General features: G+C 34.9%; 1 protein-coding gene and 1 pseudogene across 3 annotated transcripts in view; one reads left to right on the top strand and one right to left on the bottom strand.

Annotated features, from left to right (window-relative positions):
• SUGCT (succinyl-CoA:glutarate-CoA transferase) overlaps positions 1-19675 on the top strand; it is a 684028-nt gene that overhangs the window by 347920 nt on the left and 316433 nt on the right. The window lies entirely within an intron of this gene.
• On the bottom strand, positions 2876-18559 carry LOC105864394 (coiled-coil domain-containing protein 50 pseudogene; annotated as a pseudogene).

Below are 19675 nucleotides of genomic sequence, written 5' to 3'. Positions count from 1 at the left end.
AGCAGTTCTCTTCTGCAACAGTAAATTACCATATTTGTTGACTTATTAAATCTCATTTAGGAAATTCCAACTGACACAAATATTTTGCTTGCTTTCTAGAATTTCAGGATTCAGTATGTTACAAAAATATGTTTTATGTATAAAAGCTTAGTGATATATAATTAATAATTGTATTATAATTATATATCTTTATATAATTGATATATAATTATAATTATCTGCCAAATTCTTGAGTGAAGCTAACAGTGAAATACAGGAAATTAATTGTCCCTTTTTATCCTTATTTTAATAACAAATAATTTAATAGCAGTGTCAATAGAATTAAGAAGACATGAATGCCCTCAAGGCGAAGACTGAGATATTTAGGAAAAAGTTGTAAGTTTTATTTCTTTCAACCAATGATATCAGAGGATATTGGGTGTGTTCAGGGTGGTATGGCTGTAGACTCAACCAATGATATCAAAGTCCCTTAATCAGTTCTATCTAGCATGCAGACTTCTAGAATATCTAAAGATTTCTGAAGTCAGAATATCAGCAGATATAATGAAATTATACATAATTTAAAGAACTAGAAAGTCTTATGCCTTGACATCTATTATCTATCTTAAGAATTTTAATATATGAATGTATCTATTTTCTCCACTGGAAAGACTGTGATGTCAAAGTCAAGAGGATACCTTAGTATACTTATAACCTAATACATGTCTGACTGTATTAGTTTTCTATAATTGCTACAAAAAATTCCCACATAGTGGCTTAAACTAACACAAATTTATTAACTTCTAGTTCTGGAGGTCTGAAGTCTGAAATAGGTCTCACTGGGCTAAAATCAAGGTGTTAGCAGGGTTAAGGTCCTATTGAAGTCTGTAGGGGAGGATCAATTTCTTTGCCTTTTCCAGCTTCTATAAACTACTCACATTCCTTGGCTTATGACTCCCTTCCACATCAAAGCCATCAATAGCCAGCTGAATCTTTCTCATACTACATTATTCCCTTTTTCACTTATAAAGACCCTTTGATTATGTTTGGTTCAGCCAGATTATCCAAGATAATTTTCCTATCTCAAGCTCCTTATTTTAATCACAGTGAAAGTCTCTATTGCTACTTAAGGTAGCACATTCACAGGTTCCAGGGATGAGGATTTGAATGTTTTCAGGGGCTGTTATTCTGCCTACTGTACTGGTGTATAGGAGAGAACAAATATTGTTGAATCAATGGACACAATAAAGTTGCAATTTGTACCTAAAAGCAAACAATGAATTTCCATTTAAATGTTTATTTTGCAAGGATTAAGAGTATTGTGTAATGGTAGGCAATGCTGAGGTCAGCATTATTTTTGAAGAATTATTTTAATTATTTTATTAGTGAATAAAATACTTTTATTAATTATCAATTATATATTATATTATTAATCATTAAATATTTAAATAAGTTTTTAATTATTTTTAAAGAATGTATAGTGTTCTGTGGTATGTGGGAGCACCAGATTTCTTTAGATAGCACATATGAGACATAGAACGTTTAACTAATATACATAGTAAGGCAATGAATATCTTTCTATTTATCTTGGTTACTTGTGTAAGTATTTCTAGGATAAATTTCTTTAAATTTTATTTTTAGTTGAAAGTTGCAAGCAGAATTTAAATATTAGTAAAAAGTACCAAAATACTTTTCAAAAGATTGTGCTAATTTATTGTCTTAATCTGTTTAATATTGCTATAAAAGAATATCTGAGACTGGGTAGTTTATAAAGAAGAGAGATTTATTTAGCTCATGATTCTGCAAGCTAGTAGGTTCAAGACTGGGCATCTGGTGAGGGCCTCAGGCTACTACTTCCTCTCATGGTAGAAGGTGAAGGGGAGCCAGAGGATGGAGTGAAGGAGAAGGTGAAGGGAAGCCAGAGATCACATGGTTACAGATGAAGCAAGAGAGAGGGGAGGGAAGTGCCAGGCTCTTTGTAACAACATGCTCTCAAGGCAACTAAAAGAGTGAGGACTCACTCACTACTCCCCAAGCAGGGAGGGCATTAATCTATTCATGAGGGATCCACCCCATGATTCAAACACCTTTCATTAGGCCCCACTTCCAGTATTGGGGATCATATTTCAGCATGAGGTTAGGAGTGGAAAAACATCCAAACTATGGCATCTATACTCCAATCAAAAATGAATCGAGGCTGCTACCTGACCATATTATCATTCTTTGCAACTTTCACTAATCTGAAAAGAGATGGTATTTACATGTCATAAATTCCAGTACTTTCATTTCTTAAATAAAAATGACAGTGATCTCTTTTTTTTCTTTTGTCTATTTGTCTTAACTGTTAAAATCCTTTGTCCATTTTTCTACTACATTATAAGAAAATTTTAACTTCTGTGTAGCAGGGGTTTTAACGTCTTTCCTATTTTATAAACAACAAACTTTTCCCCCTGAATATTGCTGGCCTTTTTACTTTGCTTCTTTTTTTTATTATTATTTCTTATATTCTTTTATTCTTCATTGCATCCAAACATTACATTTTACTTTGAACACTCATCTCCATAAAATTCAAATTGCTAAATAAAGCCTAGTCCCTAGATACTAATACTCCATACCTAACAAGATGGTACTTTACAGAGCTCTTAGATATTATATCCCATGAAGTATATACAGATAGAGATGGCCAATATTCAGAAACTACATTTTTTATACTGCCCAAGTGATCACAAATAACCAAAATGTATGAAATGAATTTAAAATATTCATGGTCAAAAACACTTGAGGATAAATCCCAGAAATGCAAACATGAGGAGAAAAAATAAGTGTAGAATGCATTCTGTATCATCCAGTAATATTTGCTATAGTGAGTCCATTTTTAAAGCTGATTCCTAGAGTTTTACTGCATATAATGAAAACCCTTGTGAGAAGACTATGATTTTGAGAAATGACGTGTAGAACTCTGCTGGTTTGTATGATGAGTGTAATCCAAATCCTCAGCATCTGTCATGGTGGGTGGTAGTGGCGGTGCCGGCCTGTCATTCTTACAACGGTGAGGTTCATCACTTTCTTTTGACTTTGAGTGTGCTGATTTAGGTGCTTTGGGCTTCCACTCAGGGTCATGCTTTCTTTTGTCCAAAGATGATTTCTCCCTCTCCTTGGCTTTCTTGTAAGCTTTCTTTTCTTCAGCCATCAGAAATCGAGCGATTTCCTCATCCTAGGCTACTTGAGCTGCCCTCACGTCTACCTGGGTAGCCAAAAGTTCTTCTTCCTGCAGCTTTCTGGCAATTTCAGCATCATATCATCCCTGATCCCTGTGGATCACTTGTGATGGAGTAGAGATAGCTTCTTTTACCACTCTTGGCTTCATTTCTCCATCTTCATAACAGTAATTATCTCCATAAACATTGGCTCCAGAGAATTCTAGAACATGTTTCTTTAGCTTTTTCTCTTCTTGTAACTCCTTTTCTTGCAAAAGGTGAGCTATGTCCTCATCCTTCTTCTCCTGAACGCATCGTCTCTCTGCCTCAATAGCCAGCTTCTCCTGAATTTCCTGAGCAATTTCATAATCTTGTTGTTCAATAGTCTTGTTGTTTAGTTTTTATTTATTTATTTCAGCATATTGTGGGGGTACAAATGTTAAGGTTACTATATTGCCCATGTTCCCCTCCCCCCTCGAGTCAGAGCTTCAAGCATGACCATCCCCCAAATGTTTCACATCTCACTCATTATGTTTGTATATACCTATACCCTCTTCCCCCCTCCCACCTGCCTGACACCTCATAAATGTTCTTCCTATATGTCCACTTAGGTGTTGATCAGTTAATACCAGTTTTCTGGTGAGTACATGTAGTGCTTGTTTTTCCATTCTTGAGAGATACTTCACTTAGTAGAATGGGTTCCAGCTCCATCCAGGAAAATATTAGAGGTGCTATATCACTGTTGTTTCTTAAAGCTGAATAGTACTCCATGGTATACATATACCACATTTTATTAATCCACTCATGAATTGATGGGCACTTGGGTTGTTTCCACACCTTTGCAATTGTGAATTGTGCTGTTATAAACATACGAGTGCAGGTGTCTTTTTCATAAAGTGACTTTTGATCTTTTGGGTAGATGTCCAGTAGTGGAATTGCTGGATCAAATGGTAGATCTACTTGTATCACTTTAAGGTATCTCCATATTGCTTTCCACAGAGGTTGAACTAGTTTGCAGTCCCCCCAGCAATGTAGGAGTGTTCCTCTCTCTCCGCATCCACATCAACATTTATTGTTTGGGGACTTTTTGATAAAGGCCTTTCTTACTGGAGATAAGTGATATCTCATTGTAATTTTGATTTGCATTTCCCTGATGATTAGAGATGTTGAGCATTTTTTCATATGTTTGTTGGCCATTATTGTGTCTTCTTTTGAAAAATTTCTGTTCATGTCCTTTGTCCACTTTTTGATAGGGTTGATTTTTTCCTTGCTGATTTTCCTGAGTTCTAAATAAATTCTAGTTATCAGTCCTTTATCAGATGTGTAGCTTGCGAAATTTTTTTCCCATTCTGTGGGTTGTCTGTTTTAATGTAGTCAAATACATCAATCTCTTCCTTTATAACTCCTGGGGTTTATGTTTTGCATAGGAAGGCCTACATTCTGTTAAAGAAAAAATTATTCATGGACCTTGTTAAAAATGTCAAGAAAGTCTTTATTCAAGGAGGTACTATTGTACTAGGTATAGGGACCACTGCAATGGGGTCTTGCAATGGGGTGAGAGAGATGAGCTCATCTCTGACTATAAGGAAGAGTGGGAATTTATAGTCAAGGAGTAGGGTGAAGGTCAGTGGATGGAAAATTACTAAAAGGAAACATCAGGGATAAGAAGGATTCTGGCTAAACTGAACCTAACAGGACTCTTGCTGAATGCAGGCCAAGGGTGGCCAGACATCACCTGGGGGATGGTGGAGGATGAGGTACCTGATTAGATATTGAGGGTGATCCAATATGGAGGATGGCTGATCTCTTTAGCAGGATTCTTGCTAAAATTGTACAATACAGAGATGAACACAAAAGTCTAAAACTTAAGTCTAGTTGAAGAAGAGCTCTGAGGAGCCTGAGTAGAGTTTGATCAAGGAGAAAATCATTATCAAGAGAAATTCCACATGTACATGGATTGTTTGCTGGACTCTTTATTCTGTTTATGCTGATCAGTCTATATATTCCTGAATTAATTTTTCACTGGTTTTTAATTACTGTGGCTCATAGTATGGTAGGCTAAGTTTTCTATCACTTTTCTTCTTTTTAAAAAAATGCTCTTGCTAGTTTCATGAATCTATTATATGTAGATTTAGAATCGTATGGAAAGATTTCATTTAATTCATAGATTAATTTGGAGCAATTGTACACTTTAATAATATTGAATCTTATTCAGGAGTATGATGTTTCTCTAGGATTTACACCTTCTTTTATGTTTTTTAAAAATATATTTTGCATATTTACTTTAGCTTTATTTTTAGCTATTTTATTTTAATTCTGAATGAGATCTTTATTGGTTTCATCTTCTAATTTGTGATTGGTAGCCTGTAAAATAGCAACTGATTTTATATGTTGATAGTGTTTCCAGATGGCTTAGTAAACTTATATTTATTTTAATAATTTTCCAAATGTTTTGCTGGACATCAGATTGTTGGCAAAGAATGCCAATTTTTTTGTGTGTGTGTGTGCCTTACTCCTCATGTTCTTTTCTTATTGTGTTTGACAGCACCTACTATTTGTTCTGAGAGATTTCTTTTTATCTTACAAATAAAATAAGTAATTGAATCTTCTTCTATATCCATCTTACTAGTTAGCTCATCTATTGATTTTTAAAATTTTAACCAGAATGTTTTTAATTTCTGAAAATGATGATTATTTCTCTCTTCTGTTCTTTCTCCTCCTTCTTGCATTTCTTTTTTCTGCACAATGTTTTTAAAGGAATGCAATATTTAGTCTTATTTGTTAAAATAATTATATTTCTATTTTTCTTTTTTTTGAGATAGAGTCTCACTCTGTTGCCTGGGCTAGAATGCCATGGTGTCAGCCTAGCTCACAGCAACCTCAAACTCCTGGGCTCAAGCAATCCTACTGCTTTAGCCTCCTGAGTAGCTGGGACTACAAGCATCTGCTACCATGTCCGGCTACTTTTTTCTATATATTTTTAGTTGGCCAATTAGTTTCTTTCTATGTTTAGTAGAGTCAGGGTCTCACTTTTGCTCAGGCTGGTTTCAAACTCCTGATCTTGAGGGATCCTCCCACCTCGGCCTCTTAGAGTGCTAGGATTACAGTTGTGAGCTACAAAATAATTATATTTCCTTTTAAATTTCTTTCTGTTTCTTTCAGAAATTCTGATTTCTTTAGGATTAGTTCTATTTGTAGCATTTTTCTCACACTGTTGTTTTCCCTTAAATGTTGGCGATTCTTGCTAGTTTTTTTATTGTTAAATTTGAAGGACTCAATTGAGTGGTTTTGGTAGTTGGAGGGTTGTTTCTTATGCATAAATAGGAATTCCTTTTTTTTCAGCAATGAATTTGGTTAAGTCCCAAAAACTTTGGCTCTAGGGGTGAGGTAATAAAGCGTGGAGGGAGGTATCTGCTTTGCCTCAAGACTGTGAGCCTCTGGAGCACAAACCTTTTCCTTATAAATACATTTATCTGGAATAGCAGTAGTTCAATATTTAATTCAAATGTTGCTATTAATATATAGGTTAAGTAAATACCTATGTTAAGCTTTTAAACATTCATCATTTCCTCCTAACAGTTGTAAATTCAATATAGCAGAATAATGAAATAAGAAGCACTGATCTATAATTAAATCCTGGAGAGTAAGCAGCCTTTAATTTATTCTTTGCTTTAATGCCTATTCTCACTTTGGCTTTTTGCATCAATTACCATTTGTCCGAAGCTGTGGAGAGGGTTGAAGAAGAATTACTGGAATGAACATTCATGACATGTTTTGAGGACAGTGAGTACAGAACTGATTGGAGTTCAGGATTCACATAAGGAAGGAGTTGGAGATAAAGTTGTAGGCAAGCTGTGAAGATGTTTATGTTTATGTCTAAGGAGTTTGGACCCTGTCAGTAATGGAATAGTGATGTATTTTGAGCAAGAAAGTATTGTGGTGAAAGTGGCTTTATTTGACATTGGTGTCCACAGTAAATATAAGGGAAAAGGAGGAGTTTAAGAGACTGTTGCAGTAATCTAGGATGAGATGATGAGGGCCTGTGATAGAGTGAAGGAAGTTGGAATGGAAAGAAAGTGCCATATAGAAGAGTCTGAATAAAATAATTTTAGCAAGAAAGAAAAGAGCAATAGCTAAGAAGCATGAAGGTTTTAAACCTGGTTACTGGAAAAGAGGTGATAGAGTTATAAAACCAAACAAGGGGATCAAAAAGCAGTTCAGTATATTCCCTGGTTTAGCTGTCATTTAAACACTTCGACACAATCATGTTTTATATCTTGAATTCTTTTATACTTTCTGTCCACTGACACTAATGATATCCATTAATTACATAAGGGGGCAGGGGTAGAGACAACAGTGTTTGAGCTGTGTGCTAGTCAGACTTGGGGACAATCTAGTTGCAGTATCTGCCATCTTACTTGTCACCAAAACTATTCATAGCATCTGGCTAGCTGGACTAAGTCCAACTCCCATTATGGACCATAATGAAGGATATCAGAATGGAACCTATTCAGAAGTTTATTCAGGAAAAAAAAATAGACCTTTACTTGTCAGTCTTTCAAGAGAAATTTTAGAATTCTATGAAGATTTTTATGAGTACAAGTTGCTTTAAAGATGTGCAAAAATCCTCCTTTAAGGGTTTTTGAAAATCACTCTTCTCATAATAGAACTGCTTTTTCTTTGTAAGTTCTTTTCACTGTGCCCTGTCTAGCTAATGAGTGCATGGACTTAATAGTTACGGGGCTGACAAAAGAATTAAACAGACGAACATAAGTAATATGCTATAAAGAGTGCTTTGCTTATAGTAAGCCCACCATAACTGTTAACTATTTTCATTATTAGGATTCACAGACTGAAGAAGGACTTCCCTACTTTTTGCTGATCATGTTGGAACGTTTAAGGCAGTGCATGTGAGACTTCAGTGTTCGTTAAAATCATCTTTTAGGGTTTATTGAAACAAAAATTGCTGGGTCTTATCCCTAGAGTTTCTTATTCAGTTGGTTTGGATTGGTACCTGAGAATGTGTATCTCTAACAAGTTCCCACATGATGTTGGTGCTGCTGGTTGGGGACCAGACTTTGAGAACCAGTGTTTCGGGAGGGGTGGGGATCAGAATTGTGTTTATAATGGAGTCAGCTACTTTTCAGTTAGGAACTCTGTTCTCTTCTGGCTGCACATTCTGAACCCTAGTCTGCTATGCTCTTTGTTTTCTGAACCAGCAGAAACCAGTCAGCAGGTGACAAATTTCATTACACTACTTTCTTTGAATTTTCCAAGGGAGTACTAAGTATACCACTGTTAGTGCTGGCACTTTTCTGTTATTGTAAGGATTTGTTGGTTTTTCCAAGGTGGTTTTCCCTAGATACCAGAAGATGTGACTAGCAACATTATGATGATGTTTGGGTCTATCTTGCTATGTGATATACAGTAGAAGTTATATTTTCACTTATTATTAATTTTTTAATCCATGCTTTTCTTTCTTACATCTTTTCCAATTCTCATTTAATTAGAGTTACAAATGGCATCACTTATAAACATACTTGTTGTAAGCACAGCAATGTGGCTTTAGGCATCTCTGTAATGAAAGTTTAAACTACTTGGAACTCTAGCTTACATTCCTTTAAGTCTTTATGATCTAAATATTCTTTTCCATGATGCCAAAAAGGTTCTGTGTGATCATCTAAAGTTTGAAATTCTTTTTCAAATCAAAGACACTGCCAAACTCAGAAGCAACTGTGTGAAGAAAATGTGTGGAAACACCACTCATTACAGGTTGGTTTATAAAAAGAGTTGCAGATTGATAGGTCTTTGAAAAATGTTTGGTGACACAAAACTCTTTCAATCAGTTCCAAATCTGGCAACTCTCTTGTTGCATTAGATTTTCTTTCCCTCACTTTTCTTCTCTTTCTAACAGAGACAGACACATCCCTTTTCCTGCGTCCCATTTTAGATGACTGATGGAAAAGTAAACACCAAATATGAGCATGTGGGGATGGTTTATTTCTTTTTACATTGACTAGAAGGCAGTGTTGAAAGGGAGACACTGCTGTCATTTCGCAATGTAGGAAATTTAGAAAAGGTGTTAGAGCTGTTTTAAATAATTTCTATTTTTGGATTATGCCATTCATGAGGGTATGTAGTCTTTCCTTTATAGAAGAAATTTGTTTAAAGTATATCTGAGATCTCTTGGTGACAAATAAACAATGTGTTCAAACGAAAACCCTGTAATTTTTTCATTAGATGATTCATGCTTAAAAATGTCAAATGATCAGAAATGAAAGACCCAATGATCGGGTCATTAGAAACATATGGTTCTGGGAATTATTATGCATGCCAACTCTAAATATGGAATCTCAGTTCCTTCTTTTGTCCTCATAAAGATGGCAGAATCTTTTGTGCCTAGTTGTGTTTTTTTTTTTTTTTTTTTTATTTCTGCGTTTTAAACTCAGTGCCCTTACATTTCCTTTGCTTATGAGGCAGTACAGCAGAATGGAGAGATGTGAGGATGATGGGGAGGGTTTGCCTGGGTTCAAATTCTGACTCTACTAATTCCTCAAATGATGTTGAGAAAGCTACTTAGCCTTTCTGTGCCTCCATCTCCTAATTTTTACAATGAAGATAAATACATATATCTTGAAAGGTTGCAGTGAAGATTAAATGAGATAAAACATATAATGCCCTTAGAATAGTTCCTGGCACGTAATAGGTGCCCCATCAATGTTGGCTTTTATCATTTACTTTGACTATATTTCTTAGTTTGATTTATTAATCCCCTAGGGAGGAAGGATTATGACTCAATGTAAATTGTTATTTAGGATATCATTTGGGAATGGTTCAGACTTAAAATGGCTTAAATATTATGAATCTAGACTGTCACCTTTATGAAAATTGAGTATGTGATATTTTGGTTAGGAGTTTAAAGACAGATATATTTCTACATATTAGAAAACATTCTCTAGTATTGTAATTTCTCCATACATTGAGAATGGAAAATTCTGTTTTAGGAAAGTAGATTTTGCATTCTTTTGTTTAGTGAAAATGGCTCTATGATCTTTACTTCTGGTTTTTTTTTCCTCAGAAGCAATGAAAAAGTTCATACCCAAAAGGCTAATTTGTTAATTATATTGAATAAATATACATATTTGTTAATTATATTGTTAATTATATTGAAGCCATTAAGAATGGCTCAAGTAAAATATAAATTCATGAAAATGAATTCTTCTGAACTGTGTGTCTATACCTGAGATGCATGTTGAGGATAATATTCTAGAGATATTAAAATAACATGTCCAGATTCCTGGCAATTCCAAGTTCCTACATGCTCTTTGATTCTTCCAACTCATTAAATCAATAACATCCATTGCTTCTTGAGGAGGATAGATCCAGCTGAGAACAAACAACAGAATCAATTGGCTTTGAACTTTCAAATAAAATTTGGAACATCTAGCAAGATAGTAATCTTAAAGAAAGTGCCTTTTTGTTTGAAAAAAGCCATGCTTTTTTGAGATAAAAAAAGAGACAGGGTGTATCATGATTTTCTCATAAACCGGAATTTGGGGTGTGTATCATACATCACAAAACAGAGCAGCACAAGCACATGTCAGACACATGGGAAGTTCTCACAGCATAGGAAGGAGCAAGTCTCCCCAGTACTGAGAGAATCCCTTGAAGAGAAGAAGGTTGAGAATGCTGACAGAATACATTTTACTTCCCCATTCTGCCACCGTAAGGGGAATCTTGAAGCTGAGATGGGAGAAGTAAAATATTAGTAGATTTGTCCAAAGTCAAACTTTCAATGCAGGGAGGTTTTAGGCCCTCCGTACAGTGAAATGTCCAACATGCTATTGGAGTGGCAGAGGGAGCAGTGACTAATGGGGAAGGCTAATGGTGGCTGGCAGACATGTTATTGCAGAGACAGCAGCTGAGGCCTCTTTCTCCCCAGGCCTCGCCAGTGTGCCCATTTTGAGAGGACCAAGGAGCAGGGACTGGAGGATGCAGAATACAGAGATCTCATCACCAGGCACAATGGCAATTCCATGGTCATCTGCAGTGGGTACCAGTCTGGCATCATAAGTAACCAGGGCAGACAAATCACTGTCACCAGCAGAGGATTCCCGGTACACTGGGCAGATTGCAGGACATCTCAGCAGAAAGCCAGTGAGAACCCAGAGAATGTAGGAACCAGACGCTTAACTCAGAAAGCTCCATCTTGGGAAGAAGGGGTAGAAAGAAGAAAGTTTTCCTTTTAATTGTGAAGTTAAAGGATTTTTTGTTTGTTTTTCCATCAGTAGGAAGAAAGCCTATAAGGAAAACACTGTGAGTGACAAAAAGTAAAGTAAATGAGTAGTAGAATATAGACTATAAAACCTACCAAAGAAAGTATTAGCTAATATATTCATTCTAATATATTCATGTTCAAAAGTACATGAAAAGTTGAGTTTTCTTAGAGCCAGAAGTGTGGCAGTATGAACATAGCTCATTTAGACTCAGTGTGGACCACAAGCCCCAAAGTACCTGCATCTGGAGATTTTTAACCTAATTGCTCACCGGACTCTGATTTTTTGCCTTTTAATTCTATTCTGCATTTTGCTGTCCATGTAATCATCTGCCTGCAGTCTTCCTCTTTGTCCTCAACCCAAGAACTTCAGTGATGCATTTGTTTACACCTGGGAGTACTGTGATTCACGCTTAAGGTTTATTTGTTTCTCGTTTTGTTGCTATTTTTTGTTCTTTTTGAACAATTCTAATTATAACTTACAGTAAGTTGGGAATGGTTCTGTAATTTTTAGCTACAGAGAATGACTATTTAGAATCAATTTTCTTTCTATGCCTTTACTGTTATTTTAAGCATAATATATACTTTCTGGCCATGACAACATAATTGTTTTATTATAATAAAGAATCAAGCCGACCAACAGCAGGAAGTGTATATAACCCTTCAAATACTACTGCTAAGCAATTGAATTCAATGACAAAGCTGAAACTTGAGAAGAGCATGCTTACAATTTAGCTTTGTGGTATATTGAAGTCTCATATGTCAGTTTGCCTATTTCATGGGATTTGTAAGCTGAAAGACCTTGATGCTAACTTAATACAAACAAGATAAAATACTCTTAACAGAGTGTGCTGACCATATGTGGGATTCATTTGATAGTGTTTTTCATTTTCTTTATAAAACATATCTCAGGACCACTATCAGTTATTGTTCTGAAATTTAAATCACGCAAATGTAGTGATGATAGGGTGACTCATTGTTTCTAAGGATTTAAATTTCACATTCAGCTAACCTAAATTAATCCTTACTATCTCACAGGCAACTAAGCCCAATGTTTTTACATATACCATGCATTTATTTAATCATTCATTCATTTTTTTCTACTATGGGTTAGGTATGTGCTAGGTGCACATGAGATGGAAGTGATGGAAGGCATAGTTTAGGGACTCAAGGAATGTAGATTGTGGTCAGGGAGTTGGGTGAATAAACAAGTAAATATGATGATAAAGATTTGTCTAGGTTGATCTTGGAACCTAGAGGATGGGTTGATTGAATTTAGATGTGGTCAGGGGAAGGGTCCCTTAAGTCTCGGTGAGTTAGTACTTATTATCCAGGGAAGAGAGGAAGAAGGCATTCAAGCAAAGAGGAAGAATGATGGTTTAACACCTTAAGAGAACCTCAAGAAGTTTAGTGTGATCAGAACATAAGATACATGTTGAGAAAGAGGCTAGATGTAAAGGCTGAAAAGTAAGGTTGAAGCCAGATCATGAAGGATCTAATTTAAACTTCACAAGGCCTCTGTAAAGTAGGTAGTGTTATGCTTATTTTATAGATGAGGAAACATCCCTGGGGAGCTTAAACTTGTCCATGGCCACACAGTGAGAAGCACAGTAAGTACCAGGGCTTACTGTTCTACCAGTGTCTCACTACTACAAACAGAGGAGTTACTGGGTTTTTTGGGGTCTATTATGGCTCTTTTTGTTTTTAACAATACAGTCAGTCATTAAAGCTAAGGAAGTATTGAATTAGAAATGCTTAATGGTGAAGAACAATCCTATTTTAAGTACTCAAAAATTATTATTATTAATATTCATAAATAATAGCTCTTACTCTTATTATTATTAGCAAACAAGTTCCTATCTACCTATACAACCATGTGTTTAAAGTTTGTATTGAGTCTGAGAAAAAGATATTTAAAAATATATATATTTTTATATTTTAAAAATACGTTTCCATGACATGAATGAGATAGCCTTTAGCCAGTCCTTCTGAATATCCCCTAGTCCAGAAGCCTGTGGGATGAGACCTGATAGCTGAGGGAAATAGGCTAAGGGAATAGGCAGACAAGATGGGTGTAGCCTCATGTGGATTTTCATATGAGATTGGCCAAAACCATTTTGTGGCCAAAATCATTTCAGGAATAAGAATCCAAGAACAATGAGTGATTGGATGTCTTAGAGTGACTTACGACAGCAGAAACATTAAAAGAATTTAGTTTAGAACCCTTAAAAGAAAACTTGGCCATGCCTTATGCTCCTTGGGTGACGAGCAGGGGGAAAATAATCATTTTTTTCAAGGGAAAGTTTATTGAGCTAGGTTCCATCCTCCCTAGGAGAGGGCTAGTGTTAGGTTTTAGCTAGCTGTATGAGTGTATATAACTTTTATGAAATGGAGACAGCCTATGGATACTTAAAGGGACCCAACAAATTATGAAGGATTAAGAAAGACTTTAAGTATGGCCTCCTAAACTGAGCAATTGTGTGTGTGTGTGTCTGTGTGTGTTTGTGTGCGTGTGTGTGTATTTGTCTATGTTTGTGAGTAACCTCAGATTACTTTTGATCTGTAGTGTTCAATTCTCCAAAGTTGATCCCAAGTAAGTAAGCAAGAATTTTTATATGACTTTTTAGGTTAACATGTGGCAAAAAATGTTGGTTTTTTTTTTTAATATGAAGAGGATTTTCATAAAGTAACATACTGATTCCATTATGTCATCCAAACAACAATATCGACATTATGTTTCAAAGCAATAAAGCTTTAGAAACTATAAACTAATGTTTTGTATGTGAATTATATATACAAAATTTTAATTATGTTGAAGTAAAATCAATACCACATCATCAGCCTCTTAGCTCATGTGAGTAAATAGAACTGTGATCTTTAAATTTAATTGAGATGCTTAATAATTTATGCATTTTAAAATTTGTGACATGCTACTAAATCTCTCTATAAACCCTCCCTTCTACCCCCCAAATATTTTCAGATGATGCAGAATAGAACATGGGTTGCTATAGTAACTGTATGAGCTAAAGTAATATGCCCTGTAATAGTCATGAAATGCAAGGAGTATTATTATGAAGTCTGCGCTAAATAAATAAGGATCCAGAATGAATAAAAGGTGATACAACCATAAATAAAACTTAATTTTTTGTTGATCAACAAAATTAAATTCCAGGAATCACATTTGCTTTTTTCCACAAAATTTTGGCACACTGTTAATTGTTTCTTATAAGTGTTTAGTATGCTAAAATTTTGCAGCTAAATGTTTATGTGTGTTAATGGCATCCTTTTAGGCTTGGCTTAATTTTTTAGGAAATAACTTTGAATTGGTACAGTTACAAAAACTCAAAACACCCATATGATATGATCTCACTATTCTTTTAAGACTGATGAAACTCAAGAATCTCTGTTTAAGATGGTTTCTGTCTACTGCCTGTATCTTACACAAACAGATTCTATTTTTGTGGTGTGCTATTGGTTGTCACATCCAATATTATTGAATAAACCAAAGGACATTGATTTCATTAATAGTGTTAAATAAGGATTTGCTCTTCATTACATCGTTGATTTCATATTGAATTTGGGCATGCTTTTAAGAAATAAAATGCTTTCAACCATAAGTTTTACCTACTCTGTTTTTTTAACACATTTTTATAATTAATGGTGACAGTTGATTACAAAGGGATTCACTCCAAAACTGTAATAATTTCAAATATATTTATTGTGTGATTTTTGAATATTTTCAGTGTTTTGTGAATGACTCTTTCTCTATAGATTAACTTTCTTTTTTTAGATTAGCTTTTTGATGGCAGAACAAATTTGCATCCATTTAAATGTAATATCCCAATTATCCTTTATCCAAATATTAAGATGTTTTAAAATATATTCTGTCTTAAAATTTGTATAACTTGGAGATAAATTTTTACATACAGTATCATTTATTTTTATGAATTTTATGCTGTATGAAGAATCCAGGCCTAAAACAGCATTATTCTCTGGGAATACATTGATGCCAGAGCGATGTTAACCAAATACTGCATTGGTTCACCATTAGCACTATGGCTTGGCTTCCCATTTTTTTGTGAAATATTATAACAGAAAATTTTATTTTGATATTATTGCCAACTAAATTAATTAAAAAGACACCCAAACCATTGACCGCATGTTGAATTATTGGCAGAGACAAGTTTGCAAATTTGTACAAGTTGTGACAAGCACTGTTTGTGCTGAGAGGTTTCCATAGAATGGGAGAGGCAGAGCTCTAACAGAATAGTTTTAAGTATTCATGGAGATGAGGAAACTCATTGGACTGATCTTTCCAGAAGCTTGGCTATCAAAGGAAGGTCAAAGGGATAATTACAGAGAGATGTTGGGTTAAGAATGGGAGACACTTCTAGACTCAGAGAAGGTACTAACAACAGGGAGGAAGAGATTGCGTATTTCTAGAGAAAAGCAGGAAGATAACAAATGGAATGAGATATTGAACCTGGAATAATGGGAAGGTAGAAATTCAGAACCTAGGAGAAAATGATACCTTATGCTCTGAGACCGGTGTCTGAAGGTGCAGGGATAGGAAATGGAGGGAGTTCATGCTTTGTTTATTTTCTCAAGGAAGCAGGAGGCAAAATCATTTGTGAATCAAGAGGAGCAGGCAAAGCAATTTTGAGGGGTTTGAGAATGGAAAGTTTTGAAATGGCTGTTCTCAGAATTGGAGGTGAGATAGAAAAGGAGGGACAGGCAAGTAGTTAGCTGGATGTCGCTGAGACCCATTGAGTTAACAAGGCTTTCCTGAATGCTTGCTGCATGTTAAGTACTTAGTTAAGCTCTGAGGATACAGAAATGGAAAACGTGGTCCTCCGGAGTTTATAGACATGTATAATAAATCACTAGTTACCACATGGTTGCTGCTGTGGCAGCTGAGAGGAGGAATGTCTTTCTTAGCTTGGGAAGGAGAGAGAAGCAGATAAATTTTCCTAGAAGAAGAGCTTTTTAGACCCTTTTATGTGCTTTATATGTTTTAAACAAGATTATCTGGTTTTCAATCAAATTAACAGCAGAAAAAATTTAAGGGGTAGATTATGCACTAAATGACATCTTACAGGACAGTAGGAAATTAACAAACCACAAGACCTAAAAAATAAACACCAACATATTAGCCAGACTCTTTCAGTCGTTAGTGACCAAAATCCCATTCAGAGTAAATGAAAGAGGAAAATAAATGAAGTTGTTGATTCACACCATTGCAAAAATCTGGGAGTTGCTCCTGGTTTTAGGAATAGCTACATTTAGGTGTTTGAATAACATCATCAGGCCTGAGTCTTTCTATGTTTTTGAGAAGGGATTTTCCTCTTTACTCCAGCAGTTTTACACCATACACTTATAAGCATGTGTATTCCCCTTTGAGAAGGAAAATTTTCCCTTTTGTTTCAGCCATGTGGCAGACCCTCGAGTCCCAGGTTTAGGAAAGCTACATTCCCTCTGCAGTCTTCCCAACGCATCTGGTGAAACATTTGGCCTTACTATCACGGTAACAACAACAAAAAAAAATGCTGTTATCATTTTATTAAAACTTGGGGTAAATTTACTAAATCCACAATTAAAGTTCATCATAAATTCTTTCCATGGATTGGATTAGTTGAGTATTTTTTAGGTTTTCTTTATTCATAAATTCTAAAAGCTTCATCTTTATTAACAAAATAGCCACTAATTACTTGAACATAATCCTGAGTACATACCATGCATAACTCTAGGGTTTAGAGTTAATAATTTAAACAGTAGAAAACAGAAATATACATTTGAGTCTTATATGTAGATGTAGATGAAATCATCTGTGCTTCTTTGAGAGAAAGAATTTTTGTGGTTATACAGCTCTGAAGAGATAAACAGTATAAAATCTTAATCGCAGGGTCCTCCTTAACATTCACATGTACTGGCCTATTAACAGAGATCTTAAAGATTTTGAACTGAATATAATCCAAATAGCTATTGTACACTTTTCCTAATATTCTTTAATAATTTTAGGAAACTGTTGCGTGGTGAAAATTTAATATTAATATTCCTGAAGTTTTTTTTTTTTAAAAGCAAAATCATAGTAGCATGGGCTAATCTTAGACTATTTAACTACATTATGAGGAAGAAAATTGTTATATTGGGAAATTAGACAATTATATATATTTTATATAAGTAATTATTAATATTATGAATCATTTTAGTGTGCTTTATTACATATATTTGAATTTCTATATGTCTCTTTTTGGTTAAAATAATGACCAAGGATAACTATAAAATATATTGTTTCCTTTACCTGCTTTACTTTACCTACTTTATAGCTTTATTAACATTCATCTGTAGGTGAGCAATTAATGTTATTATTGGTATTGCTCTTATATTAATAGTAAGTCAAGTAATAAACTACTACATCTAGGGTGAAGCATACTATAATACTGTGATTTATGTAGTTCAATTTTATTACTGTAATAACAATGCTAACTTATTTTTGTGTCATTTAACATTGATATTTTTTAACATAAGAAACCATCACTATAATCAAGGTAATGAATATATCTATCCATTTAACATTAATAATTTATAATGCTTGGATTTTGAAACTATCATTGAGAGCAATTTGAAGGATGCAAACACCAGGATTGTTACAGATTTCCAAATAAATGTCCTTGTATATAAGGTTTAATTTAAAGTTTAAAATAAAAAGTTTAATTTAAAGTTTCTACACAACCTAGGGTAGGAAATGAAGGTTTAATCTTTACGGTCAAGATATATCTTCCCCTCTTTCCTAATTTGGTTTTAATTAGATAAGTTTACAGTTATGGTCAAAATTTTTTGACAGAGCAGGGCATTCTGCCCTCTATGTTTCTGGTCAGAGATTGAAGCTGTGTAAAAATAATAATAATAATAATAATAATTACCATTGTTATTTAAGCACTGCAGGTAGACAAAGTATGTTCAGTTTTGTAGGTTGTTCAGAACTTACAGTCTCAACCCCTGGGCCACACACCAATATTGTTAGGAACTGGGCCGCACAGCAGGAGGTGATCTGTGGGTGATTGAGTGAAACTTCATCTGTATTTGCACCTGCTCCCCTGGCCTGCATAATCGCATAAGCTCTGTCTCCTGTCAGATCAGTGGTGGCATTAGATTCTCATAGGAGTGCGAACCCTACTGTAAACTATGCAAACGAGGGATCTAGGTTGTGGCTCCTTATGAGAATCTAATGCCTGATGATCTGAGGTGGAGCTGAGGCGGTGATGCTAGTGCTGGGGAGCAGCTGCAAATACAGATCATCATTAGCAGAGAGGTTTGACTGAACAATAAATGTAGTGCACTTGAATCATCCTGAAACCATTCCTCCTCCCTTGGTCTGTGGAAAAATTGTCTCTCCCTTGGTCTGTGGAAAAATTGTCTTCCATGAAACTGGTCACTGGTGCCAAAAAGGTTGGGGACTGCTGGTTCAAAATATTAAAGATTAGAATATGAAAGCTGAGAGACTAGACAATTTTTTCAAGAAATGCTTCTTAAAGAAAATCACAGCAAAGATTAAGGGTTGGTGCTTACAATACAAAGGCAGCAAGCATTAAAATTCCACCAAAGACATTTTCTTGAGTAAAGATAGAAGATGCAAGACCCCTTTTGGCTGTGTATAAAGTGCAGATAAAGACTGACTGGGATGCCGTGGTATTGCCTAGGAGCAGAAGGAAGACTCACAGACAAAAGACGGCTGACCATTGAAAGGCTCTGAATTGAAGCCCCAAAGTCATTCCTCCCTGGCTAGTCATTGAGACTTTTATTTATTTTTTTAAGTTCCTGACTCAAGATGATAAAAGAGCAATAAGGAAATCTAGGCAAAGAAAAATAAGGATAAGAATACAAAAATGTATATGGGGATGAGGTGAGAACACAGAATTCATGCTGTGTAGTCCAGAACATTCAGAAATGACCTCAAATTTGCTTCTGAGATTTCCAGCAGCAAGCAAAAGAAAGGAAGTCAGATCAGTTGCAAACATCACCATTTTAATACGATTAAAACAAACAGTTGTTTTAAGTAGAAAAACTCTTCACTGGCACTAAAGAAAGACATTTCTTCTGTCAGTCCTTATATAGTTAAGGAAATGGTGGCTCCTCTCTTTTAGACTCAAATGTTAGGCAGAATCTTTTGATTTCCTAGAATACTAAATAAAAGTTGGAAATCTCTCAATAACATTGTAAAATG

The sequence above is a fragment of the Microcebus murinus genome, chromosome 9 (assembly GCF_040939455.1).
Source record: "Microcebus murinus isolate Inina chromosome 9, M.murinus_Inina_mat1.0, whole genome shotgun sequence".
Classification (NCBI taxonomy): Eukaryota; Metazoa; Chordata; class Mammalia; order Primates; family Cheirogaleidae; genus Microcebus; species Microcebus murinus.
Note: the sequence above shows the minus strand (reverse complement) of the source record. Positions and strands in the feature narration are given on the sequence as shown.